This window comes from Natrix helvetica, assembly GCF_964273705.1.
Source record: "Natrix helvetica genome assembly, chromosome: 1".
Lineage (NCBI taxonomy): Eukaryota > Metazoa > Chordata > Lepidosauria > Squamata > Natricidae > Natrix > Natrix helvetica.
The window spans coordinates 354,270,830-354,277,784 of NC_138548.1; positions in this window are offsets into that span (position 1 = coordinate 354,270,830).

Below are 6,955 nucleotides of genomic sequence, written 5' to 3' on the forward strand. Positions count from 1 at the left end.
ATCCCAGAACTTGCTGCCTGAGATGATGTAGTAAATACAGCACCTTCCCCACCAATCAACCACAATCAACCAAGATATCTTAGCACTTGAAGTAGAAAATCCCCAAAATACCATTCACATTTCCTGGTATTAACTTCACTTTTCATATTCTACACTTCACTGACAGTGATAATCATCGGCTTGAGTAGCCACACCCACCGGCCATGCCCACCCAGCAACTGGGCAGAGAACCGCTTGCTAACATTTTTCAATCCCACCCCTGGGTTGTGTTAGAAGATTTCCAAGGTCCCTTCCAACTGTATTATTCTGTTCTGTTATTTTTATGTGAACCAAGGTGGAACGTATCTAAAATGTTCTTTTTCAAGGTACTGCCTTGGCCTGGGTTCAAGTCCCTCTTATCTGCCCCTTGGCTTGGGAGTAGATCTTCCTCCTGACCTTCAAGGCTGTTCCCTTTTTCTTCTACACTCTTTGATCATACAGTTCTCGGCATTAAAATATAACGTATGAATCAAGAACAAACAATAGTGTGCCCCTGGGCATGTCTAAAATACTTTTCCTATTCCAAGAATAACCAACATAAATGGATGCAATGGGTGGAAACTAATCAAGGAGAGAAGCAACTTAGAACAGAGGAGAAACTTCCTGACAGTTAGAACAATTAATCATTGGAACGGCTTGCCTCCAGAAGTTGTGAATGCCCCAACACTGGAAGTCTTTAAGAAGATGTTGGATAGCCATTTGTCTGAAACGGTGTAGGGTTTCCTGCCTAGGCAGGGGGTTGGACTAGAAGACCTCCAAGGTCCCTTCCAACTCTGCTATTGTATTGTAAATGTGAGGTTTACAGAGCTTTCAATAGCAAGAGGAACAGTCCATCATATTCTTAAACATTGGCCCAGAGGTAGTATTCAGCCAGTTCTGACAGGTTCTGGAGAACCAGTAGTGGAAATTTTGAGAGTGGGGAGGGAATGGGGATTTTGCAGTATCCTTCCCCCGCCACGGCCACAAATCCACCCTCACAGAACCGGTAGTAACATTTTTTGAATCCCACCACTGCATTGGCCCCTTCTTAAACTTCAGGTCCCATGCTGTCAAGATCCCCACTGCTCCCTTCCCCAATTCTTACGCCTCCCTTCCCTTTCCAGGCTGCAAGTGAACTTTTCCTTTCTCACACTCTTGTTTTCTTGCTCGCCTTTTCCCTGAAGGCCCGTAGACGTATTTTTATCCATGACCTCAGCTCCTGTTGTATTATTCCTGGGATCTGGAACAGGAGAAAGCGTTGACCAGATTCCAGTTGGATCCGCGTCCCCGATGAAAAGGAAGAGAACGTCAATGCATCAGCCGAGCGCGAGAACTCTGGAGAACCTACCCAAAGTTAGATTAGCGTATGGTCGGAGGCTCCATACCGTGTCTTTGGAAACCCCTCGGGGTTTGGAGGGGAGAAATTGGAAAGTTGGACGCTTGAGTTCCCTTGAAGTCAGTAATGAAGAGTTAAGAACATCCAGGAGGGAGAGAAATGCAGAATGAAAGGAGGTTATTATTTAAGATGATTTTTTCCCCAGATATTGCTTTTCTAAATTTGATTCCTTGGACTTTGCATCACTTCAGCCCGCTCCCTGCTAATTATGATCACTGGCCCACGAATAGTACCTTCCTTTTCTCCGGTTTATAAGATGACTGAGTCAGGAGACCGCTGGTTCATAGGCCTCCAAATGTCTGGGTTGGCCCCTTTCTCTGGCCAAAGCAAACGACACGTCCTTTCAAGGGCAATTTTTGCAAAGGCTGCCACTGGGGACAGAGGAACCCTTTCTCCATCCTCACTCGGGCCTTTCTTCTCCTCACCCTATAGAGAGCCAAACTGGAGACCCAGCGGAGCCCACGTCGGCCAGAATGGGCCCATAGGAAAATGCACACTTGACTTCTGCCAATGCCAGGTACCCAATTTATTCTCCAAATGGCACAGGGCCAGGATCTTGCAAAGTATTCTGTCTAGGTGAGGGGAACAAGGAAGTAACTTATGGCATCTATCAAGAAAACTGCCTTTAGGGAAATAACTTTAGGTTTTAAAAAAAATTACCAGTACAAGTAATGCTCGACTTATGATCACAATTGGGCCCGAAATTTCTATTGCTAAAGGAGACATTAGTTAAGTGAGTTTTGTCCCATTTTACGACCTTTCTTGACACAGCTGTTAAGTGAATCCCTGCAGTTGTTACATTAGCAACATGGTGTCAGGGTTCCAAATAGCATCCAAAATTAAATCAGAATCCGAGGCAAAGTATTGCTCAAAGTTCCAGTTTATTAAGAGAGCCATGTTGGCACATCTGGGAAAACCCGAATCTGAAAGCTTCCCGGTTTTCCCACCAAGTTGAAAGTTCAAGATCTTGCCCCCACACCCATAAGTCCATCACATGGTCCAATCTCCCACTGCCATGCTGGCAGTTCCACCCATCCAGTTCCGGTCAGGTGCAGAGGTGTAGAGACAAAGGATGACCTAATAATAATAATAATAATAATAATAATAATAATAATAATAATAATAATAATAATAATAATAATAATAATAATAATAATAATAATAATAATAATAATAATAATAATTTTATTTGTTAGACCTTGGCTTTCTAGAAAGGAATTTTGTTTTGGCTACATAGCATCTAACTCCGTACAATCTCCCTCCCATTTTCCCACCATAGAAAAGGCATAGCAGAATAATAGAAAGTGTGGAAGGCCAAAGATCTAAAAGGAATATGGCTGCAGGCCTGACACACGGTTGTTAAGTGAATCTGGCTTCCCCATTGACTTTACTCATCAGAAGGTCACAAAAGGTGATCGCATGACCCCAGGACACTACAACCGTCATAAATATGAGCCAGTGCCTAAGCCTCTGAATTTGGATCATGTGACCATGGGGACGCCGCAATGGTCGTAAGTGTGAAAAATGGTCGCAAGTCCCTTTTTTCAGTGCCATTGTCACTTCGAATGGCCACTAAATGAACTGTTGTAAGTCGAGGACTACCTGTAGTTTTATCTTGACTGGTGTTCAAGAACATCAATTCTCTTTTGTCAATTCATTGACGCAATGGGGCAGACTATGGGAAGGGGGCTAGACCCACTAATTGTTCCGACAGGCTTCCTTAAAAAGCATGAAGCAAAGTCTTGGTCCTGCAAAAACCTCTTTTATTTACATGACTGTGAATTCCTCTCTTTCACAGTCAGCAAGGCTTGGCAAACAGTCTTTCAGAAGAATATTTATCAACACGAACCTTATCTTGTTTGGAGAGCTGCCAGATAACTAGTTTCTAAAGGCAACACTTGGCACAGAGTCTCTTATAGTCACAAATAGAATGTTCAACTCTTGAAACGACCGAAGGAACGAATTGTTTCCTGCAAAAGCCCACTCCCCGTTCGCTCCTCTTTTGTTTCCTATGGGAGGGGCCAATCACCTCCAAGGTGTGGGTTTATTCCCACGTCTACCCCACTTTCTTAGTTGTTCTTGTCTTCTGGCAGCTCTTCGCATGTGCACAGTGCCTCACTGCTGTCTAGCTACCTCTCTGTCTCTGATGCAGAGCCCTCGTCTGAATTTTCCTCGGCCTCAGGACTGGCCAGCTCCTTTGTCCGCCAGCGGGCCACAAAAACAAAGGTCTTTTTTTCCCTAATTATTATTTCAGGGGTCAACCAATATAGAGGGAAGAGCGAGTAGCCTTGAAGGAGAGGAGAGAGAACACACCCAACGGTCAGAGAAGAGAGTCTTGACTCAAGAACAGGGGTGTCCAAATTGATTTCGTTGACGGCCGCTTCAAGGTTGTATTTGACTTTGGGAGGCTGGGGTGGGCGTGGCCAGGGTGGGTGTGGCCAACTCAACGTCACTCGTGTCGGGAATGCCTGTAGTAGCCTGAGCACTCTGTTAGTGAAAACAGGTTCCTGAGCTCCGTTTTCAGCTGCAACCGCCTCCTGCAACCCTCTGCCAGCGAAAACAGAGCTCGGGAGGGCCGCAAGCGTTTTCCCTGGCAGAGGGTTGCAGAAGGCCAGTCTTTCGCTGTTTCCAGGGCAGCCCCACGGGCCAGATCTAACATCCCGCCTGCTGGATGCGTCACATGCTGGCCATGCCCACCCCCAGTTTAGCAAAGGGGGAAAAGTCGCAATACGTCATGTGACTACAACGTGACGCTGTGAGTTTAACACCCCTGGAGTAGAATCCTTTGCAACTCTGTTGTTCTATTCTATTCTATTCTATTCTATTCTATTCTATTCTATTCTATTCTAGCCCAGCCCAGCCCAGCCCAGCCCACCCCACCCCACCTTATCCTATCCTGTCCTAATCAGTGACATTCTGTCCTATTCTGTCCTCCGAAATTTCATGCGATTGGTTTCTTAATCTGATCTCTTGCGGTAGTAGTGGATTTGCGATTTGCAGCAGTAACTGTGATTTGCAGCACTAACGGGGTCGCTACCAGCAAGGAATTTGGAGAAGGCAGCGATTCCTTTGGCCAACGTCCCTGCCAGGGCATGTCAATCCCAGCAACTGCCGAAGCCCCCCCCCCCCCCCCCGAGGAGACATGCCAAAAGCTGCATCTTGCCAACGTTTTCCCCCAAATTCCTCCCCCGGACTCAGGTTGGATAAAAACAGGGCCTGCAGTGATTTGGCATGCAGAGATGAAATATAGCATCCGCCACGAAGAAAATAGACTTCGACCTCTTGTTTGACCCACGCTCGATGCCGAGCCATGGATTTAAAAAGTAATGCTTCCGTCCTGTCTAATCTTGATCTGAATAGACAGCATTATAAATGAATTAAATGGGCATTTAAAAAAAAGAAGAAGCCTGCTGAAGGCCCCCGTTGGGTTGGGTGGGGAGGAATTGACTGTTTGGCTCATATTATTTACATTGCTATAGTTATTCTGATGTCTGAAAAGTAACCACAACAAATATTCCTAAAATAACCGTTTTCCCCCCCCACTGCGGTTTAATTTGAAAGATAGCCAAACTTAAATTTTTCGCAACCTTGTTTTAAATCTCGACCATGTAGACAGCTGCAAAAGCAGGGACTTCTACAGAGAAAAGCAATTAAAATTATTTTAATTTCCAGTATTTGAGGGCTGCCCAGGGGCGAAATGCTACAGGGTTCGGCCTGGTTCGCCAGAACCGGTAGTAAAAAATGCTACCGTTCTCCCAAAACGGTAGCAAAAAAAAAAAATGCTTAACAAAGTAAAAAAAAGGTCTGATGATCAACTGGTAGGGATTTTTTTAAGCCTTTTTTTTTTTTAGCATTTGGGGTTTGTTTTTGCTCCCAGGAGGCTTCCCTGAGGCCTGCTAGGCCAAAAATGGGGGGGGGGGTGTGCTGAGAAAGAAGGAAGGAAGGAAGGAAGGAAGGAAGGAAGGAAGGAAGGAAGAAAGAAAGAAAGAAAGAAAGAAAAAGAAGGAAGGAAGAGAGGGAGGGAGGGAGGGGAAAGTGGAGAGGGAGGGAGGACCACAAACCTGGCACTAGACACAGCTTCAGAGGATACCTTGAAAGAGCGCAGCAATCCAGGGCTGGAAGGGACCTAGAGGTCATCTAGTCCAACCCCCTGCTCCAGTGAGTTTCTGTCTTTTGACCCCAGTCACATGACTACATAGCCATGCCCATCCAGTCACATGACACCACCACCACTATCAAGCCGCACCCACAGAAACGGTAGGAAAAAATGTTAGATTTCACCATTGGGGCTGCCACAAAGAAGAGGGGGGGGGGTTGTCAACCTATCCTTCAAAACACCCGAAGGCAAGATAAGAAACAATGGATGGAAACTAATCAAGGAGAGAAACAACCTACAACTAAGGAGAAATTTCCTGACAATTACAATAATTAACCAATGGAACGGCTTATCTTCAGACATTGTAGGTGCTTCATCATGGGAGGTTAAGAAGACACTGGACGGCCACTTGTTTCAAATTGTACAGTCTCCTGCTTGAGCAGGGGGTTGGACTAGAGGACCTCCAAGGCCCCTTCCAGAACTATTCTGATTGTCCTATCCCAGGCAGCCTCCCCCAAACCTGGTGCCCTCCCAACATGTTGGACACCAACTCACATCGGCCTTGACCTTCACAGCTCTTGATTATGGGAATTGTATCACATTGGTAGTGGCCTTAATTCAATTTATGTGGCTGGTTGGGCTTGAAAAGGAAGGGCATTTAGAGAAAAGATTATGGAATGGGAGGGAAGACTCAATGCTTTCTTGCAGGAAGGGTCACCGTTAAAAGGGTGTGATTGGCAGGAATTCAGGAGACAATTCAGGAGAGAGAAAAGAAAACAACAAAACTTTTATGTTTGTGTAAATGTATGAAGGGTCAAAGAGATAGGTTGTCAAAATCTCTGGGGACCCTCAAGATCTTCTGGATGTATCAGAGCAGCAAAACCAACCCTGCGAAAATCTCTCTCTTCCCCCCTCTCTCTCCTCCCCTCTGTCTCTCTCTCTCTCTCTCAGTCTCTTTCTGTCACTCTATTTCTCTCTCTGTCTCTCTATCTCTCTCCCTCTCTCTGTCTCTCTATCTCTCTCCCTCCCTCCCTCTCTCTCTGTCTCTGTCACTTTCTTCTGTCTCTGTCTCTCCCTCCCTTCCTCTCTCTCTGTCTCTCTCTGTCTCTCTCTCTTTCTGTCACACTCTGTCTCTCTCTGTCTCTCTCTTTCTGTCACTCTCTCTCTGTCTCCCTCCCTCTCTCTTTCTGTCACTCTATCTGTCTCTCTCTGTCTCTCTCTCTGTGTGTCTCTCTGTCTCTCTGTCTCTCTGTCTCCCCCTCTCTCTCTTTCTCTCTCTTTCTCTCTGTCTCTCTCTGTCTCTCTCTGTCTCTCTCTCTGTGTGTCTCTCTGTCTCTCTCTCTCTCTCTTTCTCTCTGTCTCTCTCTGTCTCTCTCTGTGTGTGTCTCTCTGTCTCTCTGTCTCTCTCTGTCTCTCTGTCTCTCTCTGTCTCTGTCCCTCCTTCT